The sequence below is a fragment of the Electrophorus electricus genome, chromosome 11 (genome assembly GCF_013358815.1).
Source record: "Electrophorus electricus isolate fEleEle1 chromosome 11, fEleEle1.pri, whole genome shotgun sequence".
Taxonomy (NCBI): domain Eukaryota; kingdom Metazoa; phylum Chordata; class Actinopteri; order Gymnotiformes; family Gymnotidae; genus Electrophorus; species Electrophorus electricus.
The window spans coordinates 13,469,145-13,496,320 of record NC_049545.1 but is presented as its reverse complement, the minus strand read 5'-3'; the positions used below and the strand labels follow the sequence as shown (position 1 = coordinate 13,496,320).

Here is a 27,176-nt window from a genome sequence, read left to right as displayed (position 1 = left end):
TACCCTGGAGCATCAGTAGACTGACATCTGATGGGAACACTGTTCGGGTCTTCACTATTAAACAGGAACGTGAGGTGTCACAGTTACACGAGCCTTACTTTGCCTGTTTCAAAGGCATTCAACTCTATTGTTACTACTCTACTGTCTTTACTATTGTTACTACTCTACTGTCTTTACTATTGTTACTACTCTACTATCTTTACTATTGTTAATACTCTACTGTCTTTACTATTGTTAATACTCTACTATCTTTACTATTGTTAATACTCTACTGTCTTTACTATTGTTACTACTCTACTGTCTTTACTATTGTTAATACTCTACTATCTTTACTATTGTTAATACTCTACTGTCTTTACTATTGTTACTACTCTACTGTCTTTACTATTGTTAATACTCTACTATCTTTACTATTGTTAATACTCTACTGTCTTTACTATTGTTAATACTCTACTATCTTTACTATTGTTAATACTCTACTGTCTTTACTATTGTTACTACTCTACTGTCTTTACTATTGTTAATACTCTACTATCTTTACTATTGTTAATACTCTACTGTCTTTACTATTGTTACTACTCTACTGTCTTTACTATTGTTAATACTCTACTATCTTTACTATTGTTAATACTCTACTGTCTTTACTATTGTTACTACTCTACTGTCTTTACTACTGTTAATAATCTACTATCTTTACTATTGTTAATACTCTACTGTCTTTACTATTGTTACTACTCTACTGTCTTTACTACTGTTAATACTCTACTATCTTTACTATTGTTAATACTCTACTGTCTTTACTATTGTTACTACTCTACTGTCTTTACTACTGTTAATACTCTACTATCTTTACTATTGTTAATACTCTACTGTCTTTACTACTGTTACTACTCTACTGTCTTTACTATTGTTACTACTCTACTGTCTTTACTATTGTTAATACTCTACTATCTTTACTATTGTTAATACTCTACTGTCTTTACTACTGTTACTACTCTACTGTCTTTACTATTGTTAATACTCTACTGTCTTTACTATTGTTACTACTCTACTGTCTTTACTACTGTTAATACTCTACTGTCTTTACTTCATTAAGGAGGAAATGACATGCAGTTTCATCCCAAAATGGGTTTTATCCCCAAACTCTTTTCAGTCACTGTTATTACCAAGGATGTCAAAAACTCTCAACCAACTCTCATGCTTAAATGCCTTTGGCTTTAAAATAAATACGCTGGTTCATATTAGCTACCAGTGCACTGCATGTGTAAAACTGCAAATTTCCTGTAACATTTTCAAAACGAAACTGAGCCGGATTTGAGGTGGTTTCTATGCAACCGTTTCACGTGAGCGCCTGCGGTGTACTGCACATCTTCAGTTTCATCCCAGCTTTTACCTTAAGCCTCAAAACTTACCTAAGCAGTTCCGCTCCACCCACAGTTCCCCACAGACAATTAAGCCCACAACACTAATGACATTGCCATAAAACATATAGACAAAGAAATCATCTCAAATTTCCATAACGTCCCCTTAATATATCAAAAAGGAGCCCTGTGTGAGAGAAAGCACTTTTTTTTCCGTCTTTCCGATTCACTCAGCCGTGCACTCGTCATATGGCTGCCGGAAAAACATCGGCTGTATCCGCAGTGGCCTCCCAGAGCAGGAGATCCTCTCAACAAAGCACACCACTCCACTCAAATCAAGGCGGAGCACTTCTCTGAAAACAAAGTTGTGTACTCCCAATTACCTGTCAGGGGTGACAGATAGTCTCAATAATATATTCACATTACAGCCGTGGATCAATTTTTAATCAAGCCCAGAACTATAGAGGAAGTGAGCTAAAATGACCCGCGAGGAGCAGCCTTAATTCTCCACCAATCAAATTACTGCCTCTCACAATAAGACATAATCATGCCTGCCGGTGGAGCCTGAGCTAATGGCTGGAGCCAGAGTGTCGTGTAAAAAAACAGATCAAAGGTCACCGGAAAGTCGACCCCGTGAAGGCATTAAGGTCGTATGATGAAGTCATTTGTTACTGCATGTAAAGTCTGATTTCTTTTTGGAAACCATGTCAGGGAGAAGGCTTTCCATTAAGGGTATAATATACTCTTTACCGGTGTGGTGTAATTTGCAGTGAAAGCCTTCCCATTTGTAATAAACTAGCACAGTCATAACTAACACTTTTAGAGGATAAGCACTTCCTCGTTGACTAAGGCCAAAACAAAAACAAAAATATATATATATCATAAAACGAATATGTGTAAAGGTAATTGCACACAACAAAAATAAAACTACCAATAAAAGCAGCCCTGCCCTGTGTTAAACCCAAAGGCCTTGGAATTCTCCGCCATTTAATGGTTTTCACATAACTGCACAAGCTCAATGACTCTTTCCTCCAGTGTAAGCTCATATTACACAGAGCCGGGTGCTGGCTTATCACAAACAAACTCGTTTAGGGATCACAGAGCGAGCCTGCAGTGTTCAGGAAGAGAGGAGGGGATTTGCATTAGAGTTGCATTAGCACCAGTGATGTGTTTAATTCGAAACACAGTGCACGGTGGGTTCCTTGTTCCATACCCGGGTCCGTACACGGTATGGCTGAAGGCTGCATTCCAATGAACGCGGCCAAGACAGACCCTCAAAGGGCTCTGATAGGATCGGTTGCCTTTAACTGATGGTGAACCTATAGCGCTCTGGCCTTTCAAGGGAGGGTTCCCCTGTGTCACTCCTTATCAGACCCCCAAACAAGACATGAATGCCTCGCCTTTCAGAGGGGAGGCTGATAACGGGCTTCAGGCAAAACAGTGCAGGGCCCCTGCAGACCTGGAGCCTGAAATGATTTCAAAGGTTTGCTGTGGTTTAATGGAATTATATGGAAGCAGGAACTTTGGGTTCAGTTATTGGCAAAGAGCTGGTGCAAAGCCACTCTACAAGCCATTAGACTAACGGAGTTGACGGGCAGTCAGGGAGCAGTTCCTGGTTATCAGCGTATGTAGCTGAACAGGTTTATCTGCTATGTTTCGAAATATAGGAGAGAGAGAGAGAGAGAAAAACAGAAAGAGAAAGAGAGAGAGAGAGAGAGAGAGAGAGAGAGAGAGGAATGCTACAGTGGAAGGATTTGAATGCAAAGTGTTTACACCATCTCTGAATGAAGATGTGTTCAGGGTATTCTGCTAGACATTTCTGTTCGCATCCAGCACCACCACCCTCTACCAGGACTGGGATAACACACCCTCATCCAGCACCACCACCCTCTCCAGGACTGGGATAACACACCCTCATCCAGCACTACCACCCTCTACCAGAACTAGGATAACACACCCTCATCCAGCACCACCACCTTCTGCCAGGACTGGGAAAAAACATCTTTTTACATAATGCCTTTACAAAAAAACTGCAGAAAAAATCTTATGGAAAGAATGAAAAACCTGTGCTTCATCAGGGTTATGGTAGAACACAATCGGTGTCTTTCCATTTTTACTATGATACTCGTGTAAATCTGTAAAAAGTCACTTTGATCCCATTAGAGTGCAAGAAAGTTAATTTACTAAGAAAAGAATATCTAGCCATTACTATAAATATTTATAGTATTATAATTACTCTATTTCCTGACATTTGGTAAATGAGGTATACAAACAAGAATATGTACAGCAGAGCAGATACTGAGTAGGTGAAATGCATGTGTGTGTATGTGTGTGTGTGTGTGTGTGTGTGTGTGTGTGTGTGTGTGTGTGTGTGTGTGTGTGTTTCTGTGCTGGGTAGCACTGGGAGCATGTTTCTCTAGACTAATTTCTGTGTGAGGAGCAGGAGAGCCACATGTCCCAGTCTGCTGATGTGTTTTTCATGTAAACACTTGCCACTGTCTCAGGTACATTATCTACTACCAGACCCACAAAGCCCATCTAAAGTGCTTTAGGGGAATGACATGGTTTTATTCTTCAATTAAATTTTCATACCTTTGTATTTCTTGCCCACTGTTGACTTTGCTATTTTCCTTCTCATTTAATGTTCTCTTGCAAACTATTTCTCTGTCCCAACACTCACAAACCAAGCAGAACAAATCCAGATGTCCAATGTGTTTCTGATGTTTAGGGGTATTTGTGGCTAAAAGTAAAACACCGTATTAGCACATATAAACTGGAGAGTACTTCTACTGAGACTAGTTAGTGAAGGTAGAGAAGTTCGCAGTTCGGCGAAGTTGGCAGTTTTATGGGCCTGTTGCGCTGGCACAGAGCCGAAGGGATGGAGCATCCGGCCATTTCTCGCAATCTTCCACGAGAGCAGCACGCGTTCTGGAGGCACCAGGGAACGCAGGGTGGGGTGACTGGGCTGGATGATCCTGTTGTCAGTTCAGGAGTAATTAATGCCTCAGCACGCTGCTCCAGGGGAAGTCAGAGGAGACTGGGCAACGGCGAGTTCCCCCCAAGCCACTCCGCACGCCCCCGCTCTGCCACACGTCCTTGGGTGGGGCCTGCAGCCTTCCGCCGCTTCGCCCATTTAAAGGTGCAGGGCTCGGAAAAACGCCTGGGCGGCTCATAGTGACAGGGAGCGGTTGGGCGCGTTCCCATTTTTTGCGGTGCGCCGACTGACCGCCGTTTGTTCTCATTCAGGATTAGTTCGGTGGGAGTTTCAAAGTGCAGCCCGGCGGTACGTGCTGCTTTGAGGGCACTTTTCTACTTTCGCGGACCCGTATGTGTTCAGAGCACCAGTGCCCAGCATGCCGAGCAGAGACACACATGCCCCAGCTCCGGCTCCACAACAGTTGCAGGCGCTGCGTGGTGCCACTTTCTCAGCGTTTCATTGGCTGCCTTGGGACAGGCGGCGCCATGGTGTGCTTGGAGCTCAGAGCAGATGTCTGAGAGGCACACAGGTGAGAGAGGGAGAGGACTGGCACGCAGCCGACATCCACCGCAACATAATGAAGGTCTTAAACACAGAAAAGCAGGCCTAGCCCCACCAACTCCAACACATGCACCCACCAGGATGGGAAATGTAGGCAAGAGAAAGTCCGATATACTGTAGGAGTCATGCAGCTGCACTTTTGCAGTATGCAAATGTAAATAGGTCTATGTGAATCATTTTTCTTTCATAACTCTTAAAATTTCAAATAAAACAATGGTCACATAAAACAAAACTATGCACACAATGCTACATAACAAGAGGGCAAATAACGACTATACTTCTGTTTTCAGGATGTTTGTGTGTACCGAGAGCAGAACTGAGAGCTTCAATGAATCAGCAAACTGACCTACAATCAACCTCCTACAGTACGCCGCCACACAGTGACACATCGCGTCTGACACCCCAAAGCTCGAGCCATCGATCACCCTATTGATCTCCAGCGGATCTGAACATCGAAGGGGACCAGAAGGATACTAAGCCTTTTTAAATTTTCCTTTTTTCCCTTCATCTTTAAGGATCAATAGCCTCACACCAAGGGCTAATTATCAAAGTCAGGTCACGCAATATGAGCTTTTGTCTGTGTGTGTGTGTGTGTGTGAGAGAGAGTGAGAGAGAGAAAAGAGAGAGAGACATTATATATCCACTGCAGTGTATTTGTGAGTCAATTTGTGGCTTTCCAAGACAATTGCTTTAATGCCATAGACTACAAACAATCTATTCTCACAGCCAAATAATTAAATGCTTTGCATATTGCTATGTGGCCAAGTCTGTTCTGGGCAAGCTGACAGCTCAGAACCTTCTGGGTACATTTCAATAATCCTAAAACCTGAACTCGCTCACACTCAGCACACTCGCTCACACACAAGCACCCAGACTAAGTCTCTTAGTGAAGTTGTTCAAATATATATTGTAAAAAGAAGGGCAGACCTGGGATATTTCTGTTGTGCCCAAACATACTGAGCTCTACAGGTAAAGTGGGTGAATGTCTAGAGCAATGAAATATTTATACTGTCCAATGAATCACCTAAAAGTATTACGAAGGCTCATAAGCCACACACACACACACACACACACACACATATAATATACACTGTATAGGTAGAACAGCACAGCTCTATACAGAACTTAAGGTAGAAGTCTTTATACTGGCAGCTCTGTTAATGTCGAACTCATGTACGGCGCTGCGTTTCAGCAGGTTCTGCACAGATAGCCCTGCACTTGACGTTCTAGATGCCGTGAGGTCGTTGTCACTGCATCTCTGAGCAGTTGCTCTTTCCCAGTTCCCCTGCAAACTGGCGTTCCAATCACTAACAGATGCCACTTCCGTATGACTGAGTCTGCATCTAAATATAGGGCTAGGTAAAAGCCTACCGGCGGAGCACGGCTTGTAAATGGTGTCCATGTGTTGTCACGATGATGTGTGTCCTGCGAGGACGACCTTGTGTCGGGCTCGTGAATGGAGAGGGAGGTGTGAATAGGATCGCATCACAGAGACCTGCAGCAGCCAGGCAGGCCTGTCTTTACCAAAGCCTTCCTCTGACCTGTGAGACCACTACACAAAACACCACCAGAGACCATGAGGGAATGGCTCCGCTGTAAAATCCCACATCAACTCACGTTCACTTACACTGTCTCAAAATGCGGCGACAATCTAACTGTGATGTTCCTCACACTTTAACCTTCTTTGAGTTTTTTTCCTCTTTTTGTGTCAGACTATTTTTCTAGGGTTGCTTTCATGCTTTCAGTAATAAAATAGTCCAATACTGACCATACACCCCTGTTTTGTTTTTTTGTTTTATATATATATATATATATATATATATATATATATATATATATATATATATATATATATATATATATATATATATATATATGTATGATATTTTCATATATTTAACAAATTCTAAACTATATTTAAATATTCCTATAAAAAATATTGCGAAGCATTGTTCCATTTTATAGTTTAAACATTACTCATATCAAGCTGTATGTTAAATTGTTTGGATTCATATTCTCTTAAACTATTATCTGAGTTTGCAGCCAACATGTGTGCTTTGTGGCATTTTAAAATAGGTATATTGTGTTTAAGAGTCTGTCACCATGGTTTCTCTTGTACATCTACACATTCATGCACTCATGAGTTGCTCTTATGTCTTTTGTGTATAAGGTGACTTAAACAATTAGTATGTGGGCAACAATTTATATTACACCACCATTGTAACACTATGCAATGAATTACAGTGTAATATATCATGTGTAACAGTGCATACTCTGAGTATCAATGCGTAAAAAGTAGGCCTACGGATTATCAATACATTGTTATATATTGTTGCTCACTGTTGTATGCATTACTGCATTACTATTAATAGTATAGTTGCCATTAATTAATTACTACACTGTAATTAATAGTATGTTCACACTGTAGCAGTAGCAGTGTAGTGTATTATCCTAGAATAATGTGGGAAAATATGAAGAGCTACACAACAAACTTTTAGGGGTGTGGTGGTTCATGCTAGCAGGCTGAGAATCATATACCTTTATTGATTATATGAGATTAGACTGATATTAAATGTCACAGTATTAATTGCTAAGTTAACTGACATTAGATGCTAGACAGATTACATTAAACATTAAGATATTATTGTATTACTGTTTTAATGTGAAATAAAAGAAGATGCTGGCAACAAGGTAGCATGGACATTTTAACTTTCACTTTATAAAATATAACATTTTAAGCACTGTTCATTTATTCAATGACCACACATTTTCTCCACTTTATAATAATAAATGACTTCAGATAACATTCACTCATGTTCCATAAACAAACAATTATGTTCAAACAACTGCTTTCAGGCAACTAGCTAACAAGCTAACTTATCTAGCTAGGTTATCAATTATTTCATCAAAAGATAAACTAAGATATAGTAAACGTTAACTGTAAAGAAACCACCATTTTTCTCTTAGACTCGTGTTGGTAATATATATAAACTAAACAATCTGATGTACAACTGCTCTACAGGTCTTGGCTTTTCCAAAAAGCTTTGCATCACAACAAATGTAGTTTTATGTTCTACAGTAATGATTTGCATCAAGCAAATGTGTGTTAGGCAAACTTTTACTATATAAACTAATAACTATCCAATTCTATGTTTTACACTGCAGAAAATAGGCTAGCTCTATACTTACTTATTGCTAAGGAAGACATAATTATATGAATACAGATTAAATCATTTTTTATCAAAAAGCAATACTTGAGATGATCACATATTCCTCAGTATTATGTATTAAAAGAATTAGAATCAGAAAAGCAGTAAATGAGACCAAATATTGGGACTGAGTTAATTAGAGGTCTGCCATTATTGTGAAGAGGCCCTGTGTGTGTGTGTGTGTGTGTGTGTGTGTGTGTGTGTGTGTGTGTGTGTGTGTGTGTGTGTTGTGATCTGAAGGCTCTCGCAAAGTCATTCCGAGCATAGGGAAGACAGGCACGGGGCGGGGGCCCTGGCCAAATGTTGCTATGTCTCTTCAAACCGCGGAGCCAGTGGAAAATGAATAAATAAACACACCCTCCAAACACGCGGCCTGTTGGCGTGTTGCTGGCAGGGCAGGGGGAAGCCGGCAGTCCAGTCGCTGTGTGCACATTAGCTACACACACAACTTACCCCACCCCCGCGCGTTTGGCCAAAAGCACACAGACCTAATCTTAATGGTACCCAGTCATCGTCTCGGCTGGTATCAGAGACAGCGAGACAGCCGCCGCCGAAGAGAGCCTTGGCAGAGAGAGAGAGAGAGAGAGAGAGAGAGAGAGAGAGAGAGGCCACGCCAGCAAACGGCAGACGTCTTAAACCCGATGCGCTGTGACGAAGTTAAACGCCGGTGCAGTCTCCGATGACATACGGATACTTTGTTTTGTTTACGAGGTATTAATTTGTCATTACGGGACTCTGCTGGGGCTTGCTTAGTGCCTTCCAGTGCATTTTTGGGCAGTGAAGAAAAAAAGAAAACCTGAAGCGTTAGCAGCAGGACTCTGACAACACGTGGAGGGACTGTGTCTATGAACGCGGCCTATGAATTCCACACGCGCTCTAACGAGGTCGAGAGTCCTATCGCGCGCCATGGGAAACGGGCTCCCGCGCCAGCGATCGCTCTCACGCGCTGCCGGCTGCTTATTGCTCACTGTCAAGCTGAAGATTACATTCTAACCTTGACCTCGCTGCCGCCCGTAAGTCACCGGCTGGGTGCCACCAGTGTATCGTCGCTAGAATGCCATTCGCATTGGGTGGCCGGAGGATATTACAGTGGATATGAGAAGCACTTAATGACAGCGCGGGTATGATTACAGCGCCTTATCCCCTAGATGAGAGATGCAGAATGCACTGAGCACAACGTTGCAAGCAGGAGTTTAATCCGATTGTGCATGCTCTTTAAAATGGTAAAATATCGTGATCACGAGTTGGTTTCTGACGACACACAACAACAATTCATTCCTTGACAAATATCAGATAATAAAGAGTAGTAAAATTAGTTGCTTTGGTTGAGTTAGCTAGTTAAGTACAATCGGCACGTGGTGTTATTTATCAGAATACCCAGATTGAGAGAGAGAACAATGTGACACACATTCTGGCTCCAAAGCGTTCATATTTTATTCATGTATTACTGGCCCTTATTATGCACCTTACCATTATCTCATCTCAGCAACTGTAGCATTCCTTTGTATGGGCCCTTGGTGAGACATGCACCCACACGCATCATGCACACGCGCATGTGCGCGCACTCACGTGTGTACGCACGCACACACACACACAACACACACACACACACACACACACACACACAACACACAACACACACACACACACCTCCAGGGACCCATCTGCTTCCCCTTTATTAATTCATCAGGCTTAACCATACAGCTTTTTATTACATTGTTAGGTCTGAATTGGAATCAAACACTTCTGTGATTCTCCTCTGTCCTTAAATCTTTTTTCCACACTCTTCCCGGTTTTCTCACTCCATAGTGGCTATAGCAATATATACATTAAATACATCTAAATCGAGGTACAATAAAGACAAATCAATATATCCTATAAAACGCACAGTACTGCATTGATTGTACTGTGGAAAAATATTCCATTTGAGAGGGTATTCTTATATCAACATGAAAGGCACCTCTTTAGTGAGGCATTTACTGAACAGACTACTCAGCAAGGATTACACACTCTGATATTCTAAAGAGTGAAGATAATTACAGATTTAACAGTAGATATCAGCTTGACTGTTTTGCCTCATTCAGTAAACCCTCATGTAAAATCGTTCATTGTGTAAAGAGCAGCACTGATCTGAGAATTCCTTTTGCCTCTGGAACAGCTGGCCATACCTGGTTCTCCACACTGGCATATGAGTGGCAGCCCCTCTGCCGCGATGCCCTCTCGCTGGGTCAGCTGACTGTGAGGCTCGCAGAGAGCAGAGATGTAGAGCGAGCTCCCCCTCTTCAGCTTCCTCCAGCTTGGCCAATGGGCTTCGGCAAATCAGGCTCTCATTTCTTCTGCACTCAGAGAGCTATTGTTGTCTGCCTGACCATAAGGGTGATACTGCCCTCCAGTGGCCAGTCAATTACATATGCCTAATGATAAAAATCCCTTCTGCTATGTTGGTTCTTCTGAGATTTTATATAATATAAACAATTAGAAAGTACCTCTGCAGCCATATAAGTTGACCCAATCTACTTTTAATGTTTAATGTGTAAGAATCAATGCACAAGAGTAATGAAAATGCCTGAATGCATATATGGTAAAATAAAGACAACACCACTGATGCATTTCTATGGATACTCTATAGTTTGGGAGTTTGAAATGAGATATAGTGCTCTTCTGATCAACCATGTGTGGACCAGCCAAGTGCAAATAAAGAAAGATGAGAAAATGGAATGTAATCACGGGAAGAAAGTAGGGCAGCTGGAGTGGACCAGACCAAGGGGCCCACAGCCCGTTTCATTAACATATACGCCATACTGAGACACAGTGGCAAACACAAACCGTTTCGAGTGCACACATATCCATTCAGACAGATGTTTGGGCTCCGAGATAGCTGTAAATTTAGGTTTAAATGTGATACTGGAACTTAGATACTGTTCTGCCTGAACACATTAACCCTCTGGCCAAAGACAAGGACATTCCACACAGTCCTGAGCTACGTCCAAATCCTCTGTTTGCACAGAACCACAAAGACCCTAAATAGACAGATAAAACAACCCCAGTCCTCGCAGCGATAACCTAGAACATATTTATTCAAAAAGATTATTCCAGCTGCTTATTCATAGAGGATTTTTTTCCTGTTTTAGCTCAAGTGACTCACCTGGCACACGTTCATAATAAAATGGCTCACCGGCTATGATATTATCCATAAAAATGCAGTTAAACATGTTCTGTGGTAGTTTCATGACAGACAGGGACATAAATAACTACAATGGAAGAACTGCTCTGCAGGTGAGTGAGAGGAGCTTCTTCCTCAACAGCAGGGTCTGCATTCCAACAAACACACACTATACCACACCCTCAAACAGACAGAGAGAAGACAGGCATATATAACTAGGTACAGTTAATTTAAAATCATAACCTCACCTGAATTTACCCAGCACACCGGACATGTCACAGAGGCCAGTCTGGGCGTACAGTCGATGCAGCACACTCCCCACACAGGGCCTCACAGGCATCGCAGACCCACAGGCTCCCGCTGCAGGGACCAGGAACTGAGGTCAGGCAGCACCGTGTTAGCCCTTGCCAGCTGGACCCTTGAAGGCCCACCACCACGACCAGAGGCAGGCTGCAGCAGTGGAAAGCCGTCCACCTCCTCCCGCACGGGGCCGCGTTGCCCCGATCACATGGCAGGAAGACAGACATGTTCCGACACGTCCACCGAAGCGCTGTCAGGGCAGCATGACGCGGACAGGGAAATGGCACAGGACGACAAATCGCGCCAGGCACGGTGTGAGATCATGAGGGTCTCTGATGATAGACTGCACTATAGACTGCACTCACAGAGAAACAGACACAAGAAGAAAATCTTAACGACAGAGTTTCGCGGCTGACGCAGAACATAAAATGCAAGAGTGTCAGCCAGGAGCCAAATGGCAGGTGGAGAATATAATCTTCCCCTTCGAAGCACTCCTTATGAAGACATACTACAGGGATGAAGCAGAAGACTCCTGATAAATCAGAATATACTCCCTACAATACACTGCTAATCAATAAATCACTGGAAATGTAATTTCCCCACACGGTAGTACAATGGTTCTTGAGACACAGGTAAATATGGGGATACAGAGACAAGAAAAAAAAAAAATTAAACAAGTTAACTTTTTTTTGGTTAACATCACTACAACAATTAGGCCATTATTTCTTTTTAAAGAAGAATAAATCTACAAAAAAAGCCAGTTTCACATTTAATTGTGGCACTGGCTTTTTTGTAGATTTATTCTACAAAAAATAACCATATCTCCTTCATATTCTCCCAGTGTCACATTTAATTGTGGCACTGGGAGAATATGAAGGAGATATGGCTATCTCAGACTGAGTCTAACGATCAATACGATAGCAGCTACTTCCAGTAGATGGAACAGACGGAGGTGGGGGGTGTGAGGGGATCTCTGAGTCTCGCTCTCCATAAACAGGGGGGGGGGGGCTAGGGAAGAAAGTGCATGAGAGCCAGGGGAGGGGCATCGCTGGCAGGGGAAAATCTCATTAGTATGTGCTATGCCAATAAACAGAGTGGAGCGTGAACTATTCTGTTGTGCGAATATAATGTGAGCGGCTGTCTGTAAGAAGAAAATCTGTGTGACGTGGATGCGGCCCTACTGAGGCGAGCCCATTGGTTAAGTCCAGGGGTGGGGTGGGGGGGGGGGGTGTCCTAAGCCATTCTGGGGAGAGGAGAACACAAATAGTTGGGCTAAGGACATATAAGGGAGTAAGCAATGAAGTCACTTTAGGGTGAGAATATCATACCGCGAACCCCCCCCCGCCCCCGCCCCCCCACACACACACCTCACATCACGTTTGTTTTTTGGGGTTTTTTGATGTGAAGGATATTGTGAAAGGGGAGTTAAGAGAGGTAAGGTCTCTGGGGTAAAGCTGACTGGCCGACAGCATTACCCAGGCCCTGTCTGAGTCCAGGAGCATGACAGCATCGACCTAAAATCCACGATGGGGTTATAAGGGGCTTTATGGCCATCCTGGTTCTGTTCTTCTGCTGTCTCCATCTCTCTCTCTCTCTCTCTCTCTCTCTCTCTCTCGCTCTCTCTCTCTCTCTCTCAGCTTCCTCATATACCAACACATAAACAAGAAATGGTTTTAAGGAAGGTGATTGCTGTTGTCCACTAATGGGGAAGATGGGTGTATGGAGTGAGATCCTTTCCAAAATGTTGGTGGACTATGTCCTGATTTGTATGTTTTTAGAAAACTGTAAAGACGTCTCTCTCTTGCGTCTCTACCCGGATGAAGTGCTGATATTCTGAATTTCCTGTGCTAATTTGCCCTCTTTGCATACTTCTCAGGGGAAATCTGGCTTTGGCAAACATGGCTGTTTATTTTACTTAAATGGAGCACTAATTCACCCAGTTTGTGTAATTAAAATGACGCATACAACAGAGTGGCATTTTATTTAGCAACTAATTGTGCTGACACCAGGGAACAGGATGTTTTATGTATTCACTTTCCAGGAGCGAGGGGTGGAGGAAAAAAACCCAAAAACAACAACAACAACACAGGATCTCTGTTCCTCCTTAATTTGCAGTTTGAATTTTAAACAGACCAGAGTTAATCAGACTCAGCTCAGTGGGGGAATATCAAGTTACCTTTTAACATCATAGATGCATGTACAATTACACCATGGATTTCCCATTCCATCAGACTTAATCATGCTCTTGTTTACCAACAGGTGCTTCTAATATAAACAAATCAATTAAGTCATTTAAGCTATACCCCAGGACGTAATCTACTGTCTTCATAGTCTAGTTACAGCCCCTTGTCTGATGACAATCCAACAAGTAACACATATAACAAGTATGAATGTCAACAATAACAAACTGTGACTTTGTTTTTAGGGTGAATCCAAAAAGTGAACTGCCAAAAGCATTGGCCTGTTGACTGTGATTTTGCAAAGATCAGTACCCTGTAGAAAAATACAATCTTAACTGAAATAAAATGTATTTGCCTAAGAATCGCTTTAGAAAAGTAGACACTCAGAATCTATAAATGACCTGGAAAACATGCTAACAACTATCAGAATCCCCATCAAATAATCCACCTGGCTTTGAAAGTAGGATCTTAACTTTCACTACCCCTTATAGCCGAGGGAGTGACTGAAACTCCAAAAAACCCCAAAGCAGAGGGCCAGATTTCATTTTATGACTATCAGCGGTCCAGCTGGCGATAGTTGCACATTTATCTTGTGTGAAAGGGAATCTCCTTTGCCCGTGTTTATTGTAAATGGGGTGAGGAGTACTTACACATTAGGGCTGCAAGGCAATCTGGGTCGCACTGCTTGAAATCATAACCAATTATCCCGAGGTCTAGCTTTCCTCGCTGAACCGCTCGCTGTCGGGGATCGGCCAAGCTGCGTGGAGGGAAAATTGGATAGAGAGCTCCGTCAGTGCTAGCGGAACATCTTGCTGACACTTTGGGTAATGCGTCTGAGGTCTCTGTTATTCTAATGACCTCGTGACATTTTGCGTTAACCACCATTACAATTACATTTTACTCTCGGTCACAGACGGGGGGGCTGCCTCAACGGTCCCGGAGAAGGAGAGAACAGCTCGGTTTGAGATGGTTTTTCGAGCCGCATACGAGAAACCGGGCTACCGGCAGCTTCTCTCTGGTGGTTGCAAGTGCCTGCCATGAAGCGGGGAAATTTGCTTAACTTTCATCTGTACAATGAAGTCAGTGTTTGCTCCACTTCTATAAACAGAGATTGTTCTCTGTCGTGAGATGCTGTGGTCCACACCGTATATATTGTTATTTTTTCCCCCCTCAAGGGCAGTGTGAAGAGGAGGCTAGAGCTGTGAAGCAAACAGCGGCTCGGGCGAAACCCTGCCCAAATGACCTTTTCACGCGTTATCAGAGGCTGACAGGTTGTTAAAGCAAAGGTATTTTATCATCCAATTTCAACAGTTTTGTGGTCAAAATGTGAGAAATGAGAGGGACCTGGAAAAAAGGAGACGGTAAGGTATTTCCATTAAAGTAAAATCTCTAATAAAAGAAGTTGGTCAAGAATTCACTCGGATGGAGTACAGCGGTCTTCCTTCCCTATATATCACCTCTGCTGAAGGATGATTCTTTGTCTCGTCGAGCGGTTTGCTCAGCGGACTGAAAGAGTTTCATTTCGGCTGAAGAAACACCTGGGCATTGAAGCCCATTAAAGTTCCATTTAAAAAGCAACTGACAGGAAGGTAAAAACACTCTGCAAAGCGTTTTAAATTGGGCATCAGAGTCTAAAAGTGAACTACCTGAAACATCGCAGTGTCACATACAGAATGTTTTAATCGTTTTGCCTCGTGTGTGTCGTCTCCTGGCACACATTTAACAAGATGCGAGATTGTTTTCCTTAATCTATGGTTTTAATCAAATAAACCTGTAATACAGATTAGTGATATCTATAATGATATTTATACATCAAAGAAGTAGGGGGGAAAATTCTCTCAGTAATCTACCACTTAATTATTTTTTAAATAGGTCATGTCTCAGTTAGGTGCATTTTCGAGGCCATGAAAAATACCAATGCACAATTGCACATCTTGAACATCTGTGCATCACAAACAGCTCAAAAGGAACCATCTCAACTTGAGGTGATTGTTAGATAAAAGCCTGAATGACTGTAGTGTGTTACTCTTAGTGTTATTAGTATTTGGTGTTACTCTTAGTATTAAGATTTCTTTTGTTTACTGAGGTGAGAGTTATGTGGAGGCACAGCAGCTATTAGGTGCAAGAAATACATAGACAGAAAAGCCACAGAAAGGTAACAACACAAGACTGTGTGGTGTGTGTGTGTGTGTGTGTGTGTGTGTGCATGTGTGTGTCTGCCCATTTGTAAGTGAACAGTTGATATACATGAGCCAGAGTTCCAGATTTCCCAGAACTCCACAGGCTTACAGTCCTGGATGTAAAAGCAGGCCGTTTGGCGGCAGAGAGCTGGAGTCTCCTCCCCGGCGAGGGAGCATGCAGACTAAACAAGGCCGACCTTTTCCCTGACCTGGCCAGTCGCCATGGCGCTTGTGCCCCTGTGGCCCCACCAGACCGCACCAGTCAGCCGGCTCCGCCCAGGTAATGAACTCTGAAGACAACCTCCGTCTCCGCAGGCCAGCCCGAAGCAGCCTTTGTGTATATGAGAGCAATTAGCTCAAGAATCCAGAGAGAGGATCGTGCTTCTCCTTTTATGTTTGGTAGAGGGGTCGGCCGAGAAACGAGAGGCCCTCCGACGCTTGGAGAGAACAGAGCACGTTCACTTGGTTACGCAACCAAGAGAATGATCAGTTCCAGTGCGATGGGCAAACCTCTGAATCGCCCCCACAGACACATGTAGCGCCCTGCTCTATAGCACACTACAATTCTTCTCCAGCACAGAGACATCCACTAGCAGATACGTGCACGTTATCGCCATCCAAAGCCTGTGTGTGCAGGGATCATCCTTCCCAGCTCCCCTCACCATACCCATGCAGCCCGCTGCAGATCCGATCCCCGAGGTTCAAACCACAGACGGCCATTAGAAACACCTTTTCCACTCCCACAGGGACGGATTACCAGGGTCTGCTCTTCATCAAACAGATATTCTCACGCTTGCCATGTTGAGCATTAGCCGCTGGGAAACCGAGCTCGCTGCTGCTGGCTCACGAGTTCCGCTTTGCTGCTGGAATTTGTTAAACTCGCAGATTGGCTTTCTTTTTCAAGTCTACACAACATATTGTTCAGTGCCTGAACTCACGTTGCCCTTCTGGTTGAGGTTTACTGACAAACCCTTGCACCACCTCGTTTTAAACACTGTTCTCAAACAAGTCTTCTGTGCCGGATCAGATCTGAAACCAAACCTGAGGGTAACCATAAATCATGTCACATGTATCCTCGAATCAAACTTTCTAATCCTCCACGCCATATCTGTCTTGCACGACAAGTCATCTTTGACAAATTTACAAAAACAAAACCTAAGTCATGTCCTCTCTTCTCATCCTAATCTTCAAAAAAAGAGGCGTACTTCACAGAGCCTTTCATCGCCGTTCTGTTGAAAAACACGCCAAAGCAAAGGGTGAAGGCGAATTTGATCAGATTAGAGGCCGGGCGTGAACTATCAAAGCAAGCAGCCCCTGGGCTTTGCGAGCGGCAGTGCGAGCAGCCCCGCGCGGACCGGAGGCTCGTCGCCGTCCGTCGGCTTCGAGCCGCCGCACTGATGGGGCCGCATCGACGTTTGGATTAGGGCATGCCTCTGTGATCAAGTGCTCAAACACGAGATAAAAACGGGAGAAACACCCTTTAATCCTCCCAGACTCCCCTTTAAACAGGATTGCAGGGCACATCGTCTCAAGCGACTTCTCTGCACATAGTGCTCTGATGTTTTGGGATTAATTCCGGTGGCCTTCGCAGACAGGGACTTGTTAGCTTTCTGAAAGCTATGATGCATGGGAACATGGCTCGCTCGAGCAAATTGTACATAGGTGCAGATTGGCTGGCAGTGTCAAGCGGATGTTTCTCCAATCTCTCTATCGCGCATCCAGAGAGACATAAAAAAAAATCAAACCTGATGCGTTAGATTTAAAGAGGCGCAATCCCATGAAAGCCGGAAAGTGTATAGAATTCCTAACAAAGCCTCTCCTACTGCATATGTTTTCCAAACGAGTTAGAGTAGAGGTCTCTATCTGAAGGAGCCATTATCGCAAATCACCTTTCCTACTTGCAGGGAAATGGCCGTGGTCATCGCCATCATCACCGCAGGCGGCAAAGAAAGCGTTTCCTTTGAACATACCTGTACAGACACAAGGAATCTTAATGTTCTTTATCGTGTTTAGTTTATTTAAACGGGACTTCCGAAATGTAGAGTTTAAGGGGAGTTATCTAAGCCTTCACACTCCGGAAGAGAAGACGCGTGTGCCAAGGTGGCATTGAGCCTCCAAGCATAATTGGGTCACCGCGTTCGTTGTTCGGGGGAATAAGTGCCAATGCTCCTCTGCGTGATGAAAGGCGTATTGATAAACAAGCAGACAAGAGCCTGCGACATCACGCCGAGATCGATAAGGTGCCGTGAAACGAACCGAAAGCTCGCCACGTCTTCAGAACCGTTAGGAGGAAGGGATCGGCTGCGCTTTAACGCCTAATCGCGCAGGGCCTGCTTTGCAGAAGTTGCAAAGTCCTGTCGCGCATCGTCGTGTCACCGAGAGATTAAAGAGGTCCGGGATGAAACGGAGCTCGCTAACTTCTGTCACTCCCATTTGGAGCGCAGGCTTGCCCATCTCCAGCCTCTTTCCAGTCGAGGCTGTAGAACTTTGGGTTGGATTCTTGTGTTAAACAGGTTTAGCATAAAGCCTATTCTTTCTTTATTCTTCCTTTCCGAGTCTGAAAGACGGCATTACCTCTTCGTCATGCAAGTCAGATTCAGTTTTTCAACAGGGACGTGTCTATAATTTTAACAGTTCGATCCAGGGATTAAAGATTTGCTCCTAGGAATTCAGTGTTTGCATTTGTAAACTGCCATAATGTGAGACAGGGGAAGCGTTCGCTCCAGTGTTTGTCTCCCCCTATTGGACAGACTGAGTTCGTCCAGTTTGCGGCCACAACCCACAGAGGACCCGGAGCACTATGAGTTTAAGATACACAAGGCTTCACTTTCAAAACGAACCAGTGTCCCGGATAATTCCATAATACGACTAAAAATATCCTCATTTAGTTGCCCTGCGATATGTTGTTATTAAATAAAAAGAGAGAGAGAAGCTTCCGCCTGTGAACACCTTGGCTTTAGAGTGTAAGCTGGGCCTGAACGTCTGATCACGCCTCTCTCATGCCTGGGGTCATAAATCACCTGGCTGAGCAGCCGTGTGCTGCAGGCAGGGGGTCTCTGATTACAGCCTGATTAGGACCTCGTTTGGGCCTGTGCGTGTGTGTTTACTGTGGTGATTACTCCCCCCACACACACAACCACCACCACGCAGCCACGGAGCAGCTCCACGCCAGCATGGAGATGGGGTCATGGCCCCATGGGAGGTGCAGAAGAGGAGCTAAAAGAACCCGTTCACACTGAGGTTCGCAGGAAGACACACAGCTGCGTCATTACACAATACTCATCCCCAGCGCGCATCATAGAAGTCACTGGTGCTTCCACTAATCACTAAGCTTTGCTAGACAAGTGGACACACTACGTGTACGCACTTTACTCATTACATCTCCAATCATAACACACAAAAGAAGGACTTTCTATAAAATCTATACTAATATTTTTAGTAAACAACATAGTAACTCTAGAAAAAAAAAAAGGACAAATCCTAAATTGTATGCTATTAAGCTTTATATGGTCTCAACAAGCAAATAATTGGAAAATTCCATATACTCGGACACTTTATATCAAACATTTCAAGCTTGTCATGATTTTATCTTTGTGTACAGTAAGACTCTGTTCTAGATTCTTCTCCTAATGGTTCACAGCAGTGATGAGCCAACGCTGGCATGGATCTCGAGTCCATTTTTTTGTTTATTTGTTAACTTTCTGTCAACTGATTTTTTGTTAGGACCATTACACATCATTTGTGGTTTGGCCCATTTTTAGAGAGTAAAGCACGTTTTGTGTCTGCAGCGGCCTGTTAAATCTTTTGCGTGGATGGTGGTAGTCGTCTGTAAACAAGGCCGAGGCTTTTCTTCCGTTCATCCACCAGTTGGGCCTTTCCGGTACATGAACCCTTGCACCGAGGACCAGTTGAATTTCCACACCACCCCAAACAAACACAGAGGAGCATCTGGGGCAATTTACTTGCATTCAAACCGAACCACCCATGCCCAAGAGAGTGGCACCTTGTAATTGTGGAAAGCGTTTCAGCGTGGTCAAGACAACATCCCTGTCTTGATCCCCACTCACACACACTTTGTTTATTTACCAGCAGTTACCACTCTGTTGACAATCTGAAGAGATATATGTGCAACCAAATTTATAATTTCATCACTTAAATGGTATTCTGAGCAAGATGAATTGGCAATCTAGGAGATTAAATACATGCTCTTTATTGACTATGACTTGCTGTGTTGCAGTGAGATATACACCAGTCTATCCCTAATAAATATTTAGCTAAAATCTTGCTTTGGGTTTGCCTGTTCGCTGAAACAGACTTTGTAAACATTGAAAAGCCTCCAGATCACCTCCTTCAGTTGGGCGCTCCTTCCGTCACTTGTTTATTTAACTAACCTTTGAACTCGACAGAGGTTTTTGTACATTCAAAGCTCCTGATTGCGATGGATGAGGTCTGTGCCGATATTGCACAGACACCGAAAAATTGAGAGCTTGCGTCCAAACATGTGTGTTTCAGGCACACACACTCCTAAAAAGCCCATGGAAAACTCACCAGAGCTGTCCAAAAGCCCTCTGCACTGAGCAAAAACAAGTATGCGCAACAGAAACAAGAGAATCGAAAGGTTATACTTAGTTTAAAAGGTTACTGTTACTGCTCGACCCATTCCTCTTGTGTAATGGAGTCCTGCATGTGACATCATGCAGGATGGCTGGCTTCTCCACGCTCAAAGCAGCTTTCTTTGGTGCCATCAAAAGGCCTAAACAAAAAATGTCCTCTCTGACCCGGTTGTTGCCATGGGACCAGTCAAACCACATATTTCCGCCCACTCTGTGCAAGCTGAGGGCAGCGCTCAGTGTAATTATACATCAGGCACATGGCCTGTACCTCGGCACTCACATAACAGCAGGCTGTAGTCCAGCACTCCTCCACACGCTCACTGCATTTAACCCCTTACTGCTACTGAGTTCTTAGTAATCTCTTTTTTTTTAAGGTTTAAACCTCATGCTCTGTGTCTGCCCGTGAGTTTCATCATGGTCTACGTGTGATATTAAAGACATGAGTTTTATACACTTTTCACGGGGCAGTTCACAAAGTAATTATGTGCTGTATTGGGTGTGGAACAAGAAACCCTGTGAGGACAAATCGTGTTGAAAATACTTCAGTACATAGTTAAAATAACAAAAATGAAATTCAGTTGGAGTACCAAAAGAATGCACTATTTTCTTTTTTTAAAGCAGCAATTTGTATGAAAGAGTAAAAATATTGTATAATAATGCAGATTTCATACTGCATTATATGAAAGGGGGATTTTTAATATTCCCCTACAAAATTATATATAGTTGTGATCTCTGGTTTTCTTTACCTTTTCTTTAACACCAAAAATTGTGATGTTTCAGATCCAGTGTGTAATTAGTTTAAAAACAGCTAATGTACTTAAAACTTTGAAACTCTCTTGTGCTACAGAGAAATACTTGGCATCTGCTGCTAGTGCAGAACAGCTCAGATCACGTTATTAGTCTGTATTTTTATTCATGGTTTATAACTTGTTGGGATTTACAGCTCGATTATTATGAATGAAAGAGGCCAAAATGACTTCCCCTGTAGTAATTTCTGCAGTCGACCACTAGATGGCGTCAAACAGAAGGAATTGGAAATATGTAAACTCCATTTTAGGCAGTAGATGGAGTGGAAACGATCTACAAACCAGTCGCTAAAACTCAACGATTTGCACAATACCAGTATGATCTAAACTGTCTTGTGATATCTACGCCTTATTCATAGTTTTACCGGATTTATCTTTGGTAAACGTGCATGAGATCAGCTCGTTATTCGAGCGGTGGGACCCCATGTGCTTTGAAGCGGCGGTCACGGTGGAAGTGCAGCGACTCCCCTCGCAGATGTTGCCGTGGCCTCCCAAGCAATTGCGGGGGAGGAACAAGTTCACCAAGAGCTCCTCCATGTCTTTTGTGTCCCCCGTCTTGCAGAAACATACGGGAGGTGAAGGTTTGTGTTTTTCTTTCTTTTGTTTGTTTTTTTCGACATTTTATGACTCGTCAAACTTTGGAAAAAAATGTGCATATATCCTTTTACTGTCTTTTTTGTTCAAGGATAAGTAAACGGGGTAAGAAGCAGTTTTGTGAAAGCCTGGAGAAGAAGGTTGTAGCAGTTATCTAGATTTAACGATAAGACAGCGGGACAAATCCGGGCAGTTGACGAGGCGAAGGCCCGAGGGGCAGTGGTGCTGGAGGAGGGGGCGGGGCGAGGGCGTAATTACGCGCGCACCTCCCCCAGGCCTCCAGCGGGCTGCCTGGAAAGGGAAGGAAGGAAGTCATTTTTGGAGCGTAAACAGAGAAAGCCTCAGGGGGGTAAAAATAGCGGGAAGAATGAAAGAGGTGGATTCGGGGGAGTCAAATGGACAAAGAATAAGGAAATGTAAATGTGGCGCGGACGAGTGAGACTATCGGAGGAAGAGACACAGTTTCCATGCCCGGAATAGAGGAAGCGCAGCGATGGGGAGGAAGGTTAGCTGACTAACAGTGCCGGCTGAACCCTCAACTGTGACTATAGTCTCTAGAGTAGGCAATAAGGTGTGTGAACCAGTCCAGTCTAGCAGACACGATGCTTCCTGTAGCACAATCAGCCTCAACACCCCCACCTCCTCATCCTCCTTTGTTAGGGATAACAGAAGTGAGTAATATTTCATGCTGTGCCATCACCCTTTCCTGTTTACACCGGTAGACACTTACGTCAATTATGATCTTGCAAGTGGGCTTGCTGGTAGAGCCCGTGCAAGAGTGGGAACACACAGCCCAGGCAAAGCACAGGGGACTGAGGAACGGCTAGTCTGTTTACAGACAGACACATGGACATGGCTGTCCTGCCCGGGCTGTCTAGACAACATAAGATTGTTTTAGAGTTCCAGGCATCTTGTACTGCATATAGTGTGGCGTCAGGCTGAAAGACGGTCAGTGGCTTGTCATATGAAGCTTTGCTGAGGAAGTGTGTGTTGTGGAGTTTGATAGACAAACGGGAACGTGGGCACGCGCGCACGCACACCCACACGGAGGCACCGTGTGAAGCAATACAGGGGACAGAGGGGTATCATATTCACATTTGTTTCAGATTTCAGCCATGTAAACAAAGAGGCAGGCAGACACGCCGGGGCCCGTTCAAATTAGGCCGCAATAAGATCCGTCAAATCCCCCTCACCCCAAAGCCCGAATCCAATCAAAAGCAGCCCTTTGATGGGCTGCAAGTTTGATCTTTCCAACAATTATTTTTGTTTTTATAATTGTTCCCTGGTTTTAGCTGGAAGAAACAAAAGGTGCTTTGCTGGGATTGGAGGGGGGGAAATGGAATGCTACACACACACACGGAAAACACGGAGACGTTGCAGCGCTCCCACATTAGGCCTTCTTATGTCCAAAAATGACCTCATCCATCTTATAGTGGGTGGTAGAGAGCAAAGGGGAGCGGGAGCCCCCTTTTTATTTCACCAGCCACGAAAAACCAAACCTAAAAATAAAAACCCAACAACGCACCCATCTTTCACACATCCATTAACATAAAACAGGGAAACTAGAGGGTAAAAAAGTGCAAGGAGTCCAGCTCTTTTCCCTATGGGCCTACTCTCTGCTGCAGGGCCTTTTTACCCCAGGTCTAGCACCAACTGGCTAGAGCAGGCCTGAGCAAACAAGCCAAGAAAATAAAAAACGCGTGAAACGAAGCCGGTTGTGAGGAAGCGGGCTGGTTTTGGCCGAGCCGTTCCTGCCACTTCACCTCAAAGAGCCAGACTTTGTGACAGTTTCTGGAAGCAGCTTCTGGGGACGGGGGGAGACCAAGCGGCCATTGAGAGGCAGAGGGTCTGAATAGGGGTGGTTTTGTGCAGAGCAGTCAGTCACGTACAGGCAGGCAGACCAGGGAGAGTCCAAGTCTTTCCCCTCCACCCCTGGCTGTTTCCTCTTCTACTCCTCCGAGTGCGTGTTTACCTGAGTGCTTGCCACTGTGCCAGCGTGGGTGGGCCTATGCGAAGGCTAGGGGCACCGCAGGCCTTGAATACACAGACGCGGGCAAACAGTGTGGGAACGTGGAGGCTCCTCCCTGTCCAGGGAGAGGATGTGGGGGCCCGGGGCCGTTATCTGCGCACAATAACATCCTGGAACATGTCCACCACAGCATTCCCTCGCAGAGAAGCAGGAGGCGAGTAAGATGCAGGCATAAGGTCCGCCAAGGCTGGCGGGTCAGGGCCGGGGGTCGCCGGGGGTCAGACGGACATCACACGCCATCAAGGGAACTGCATACTGTAATGAAGGTGTAAGCAAGCCTGCGTAAGTGAATCTCAACTATTGGACAGTAAAATCACTACTAAACACACGTCTTCATTAGTGTGCAAGCAGCAGCCTTAAAAATTGGGCTCTAGGAGGCACACTGGAAGGGTAGAAAATTCAGCAATGTTAATTCTATTTTGCAGAGGGAGATGAGGAAGAAAAGAAAGGATTCGTCGCTCTCGAGTCAAAAAGGGCGGATGAACCCGTGAAACGCAGCTGCTTGAAGATCCGAGTTTGGCGTCTCATGAGCATGCGAGTGAACCCTGACCTCAAGGAGCCAGAGGGTGCACCTGGCAGCAGGGTCTGAATGGAAGTACACCCCCCCTCCCCCCCACACCGCAACAGGACGTAAACAACAGGTGGAGAAGCAGCCAAAACAGGCAAACAGGAAGAGAGCTCAGACAGCTGCAGCAGCCTCCCACCAGACAGGAAATCTGGGGCCAAAGCAGCATATCTTCAGATTTGCCTTGATGTGCCGCTTCCCAAAGCTTTGTAGTCGGGGGGAGGGGGAGGGGGGGCGGGTGCAATGCAGCTGACTGACTTTCCTGTGCATTTTGCATGTTCGTCAATGGGAGCTGCTAGGTGCCGGTCGGTTGAACAAGGACGACCATGGCCACGTATTCTTCAAACATGGAAGCAAAAAAGCCTTCCAGGAGAGGCAAGGAGGAGCTTCCTCTCTTTTAAGAAGGAGCGAATAAAAGGAGGGAAAAAAGGAAGGGGAAAAAAATGCTCATTACGAGAAAATGCATCTTAAATGTTTGCACATGTGGAGTTTGATGCTATTCGCAGTCACCGAGCGACTCGGCAGGCCAAGCCTTTGGGCACGTTCCTCTGCTCCACATTTTTTCCCCCTTTCCTCCTTCATCTCTTATAATCATCCATATGCTTTTTTGGAAGCACCGTGAACAAACCAGCCTAAAGTTCAGCTCTTTTCACATGGCTGGTCTAAGCGCAGGGGGTCGGAGAGCCCGGTCTGGCTGGAGCAGGGGTGCGGTGTTCATGCTTCCAAAGACCCGGCCCCGTCCATGCCGGCATCCCCAGGGAAGTACACGTACGCCCGATACCCCAACTGAACCGGTTCACTGACCAGTAGTTCACTGAAGGCACTAGCCTCTATGCTGAGTGGGGTAGTGGTCATTTCTCTCTCCAGCTGAGCAATAAGGTCATTTTGCATGTAAACAAAGTCACAGTCACACTACAGTAGGAACACAGGCGAGACCTAGTCCTTGGGTTTCTCACTTTTTGTTGTTGTTTTTTTTGTTTTGTTTATTGGGAGCTAGGACACACATGTTGAACTACTTACTGGCCGGGCTGCACTTCTGGTAGCTCTGATATGGTCTACCGGTATTTACAGAGTACTTTTGTTCCAACCCTTTTTCAAAGCAAAGAGCTACATCAATCATACATGTTAGAAACGTTTAAAAAAATAGAAATGGAAATAAGAATGTACATCAGACACTTGATTTTTTGCTTTTTACAGGTAAAAATTATTTTCGTAAAAAAACAAAACTAATCAATACAATAGGGTTTATTTAATCCTTTTTTTAGTATACAAGGAGATTAACAATACGCTTCAGGCACTTTTTTTAACAGGTAAAATGTGTGTAGTAGCCAGACTGTGCACCAGGATGCACATACAGACAGAATGCTTTTGGTTAGCTTGATCTTTTGCCACAGGTAGACCGGACTCTGTGAAGAGAGTAATGACAGTATCACAGAAGCTGATGGACAGCCAGAAAGGCTGTGCCGCTAACGGCGACAGCCGTCACCTCCGTAACACTCCCTCACCTCTCGCGTACTGATCTGACATCTGACGTTTTCATTCAACAAGTCCGCGTTCGCTTTAACCTCTAACGAAGTCGCGCCATACCTCCACGGCCCGTTAGGGAAACCTCCGTCAGCACATTTTCGAAGTGGGCTCGCTTCCAGCAAGCGGACTGAACGTTACGTATTAGGCACAGATGTTATGCCCATGTACTGTACACATTCACCGACAGGGATTCGTGCACATACAGCTCTGCTAGCTAATCCAGGTAGTATTTTGTCACCGGGCGATTTATATACGCCGTCAGAAACGTAGCTCAGTACTGGGGGGGCACGGTTTTGGTTTCGAGGGTGTCTGGATGATTGCGGTGAAACTTATGGGGCGGATGAGACGAGTGTCAGACAGACTACACACGTGTACGCGAGCTGCCTCACAGATTGTACGATGCCGTTTTGCCACTAGCTCCTTCCACATTTTAAACACGCTCTCTTGATTAAAAAAAGACGTATCCAATTGGATTCTCCATTTTGGATAGATTAGAAAAATATTCCTCACTTTCTCTGGATTATTTTAAAGAATTCACGAGGATGTATCTGTTATACGAGAAACGCTATAGTCAAACCCCACGCCACACTTAAAAGTATTTACCGGTCAAATTACCATCATTTATCTTTCACTGAAATTAAGGCTTCGAGTAACATTATAGCGATGAACAAACTGGATATTGGTTTTGGCAAATGTCCCTCTATGAAGCATCCCCTTTTTTTTTTAAGTTTCCAATGTGTCCTGTTCTTTTTTGGCTTCCTTCAGCATATGATCATATTTGAAAAAGGCTCGGGGAGAAAGCTTCTTTCAATCATCGTTTTGGAGTGTTACAAGCCACACTTGGAGCAGAGAACATGTTTATTTCCCCACTGAGCATAATTTGAAGGAACAGCCACTGTTGCAGTACTTGTGGGTTCTTCAGACATCCCTGTGCTCTCTTATATGACTGGGCTCCTACACCAAGAACCAAACGATATTCTTCCTCCCTTCGGCTGGTGATTCAGTTGACTGAGAAAATAAATAAAAACAAAAACAAACAAAATCTTTGGATACTTATAATGGTAATTTAAAAGCGCTTCTCATCCTTCGTTCTAATCAACAGAAAGGAAAA

At 44.3% G+C, this 27,176-nt stretch overlaps 1 long non-coding RNA gene across 1 annotated transcript; it reads left to right on the top strand.

Moving 5' to 3' along the window:
- The first annotated feature begins 21,622 nt into the window (after positions 1-21,622).
- On the top strand, positions 21,623-24,561 carry LOC113572770. The gene is made up of 3 exons (XR_003410153.2): positions 21,623-21,931; positions 24,104-24,255; positions 24,399-24,561. It is a non-coding gene; the product is annotated as an uncharacterized LOC113572770 (long non-coding RNA).
- Positions 24,562-27,176: the final 2,615 nt, after the last annotated feature.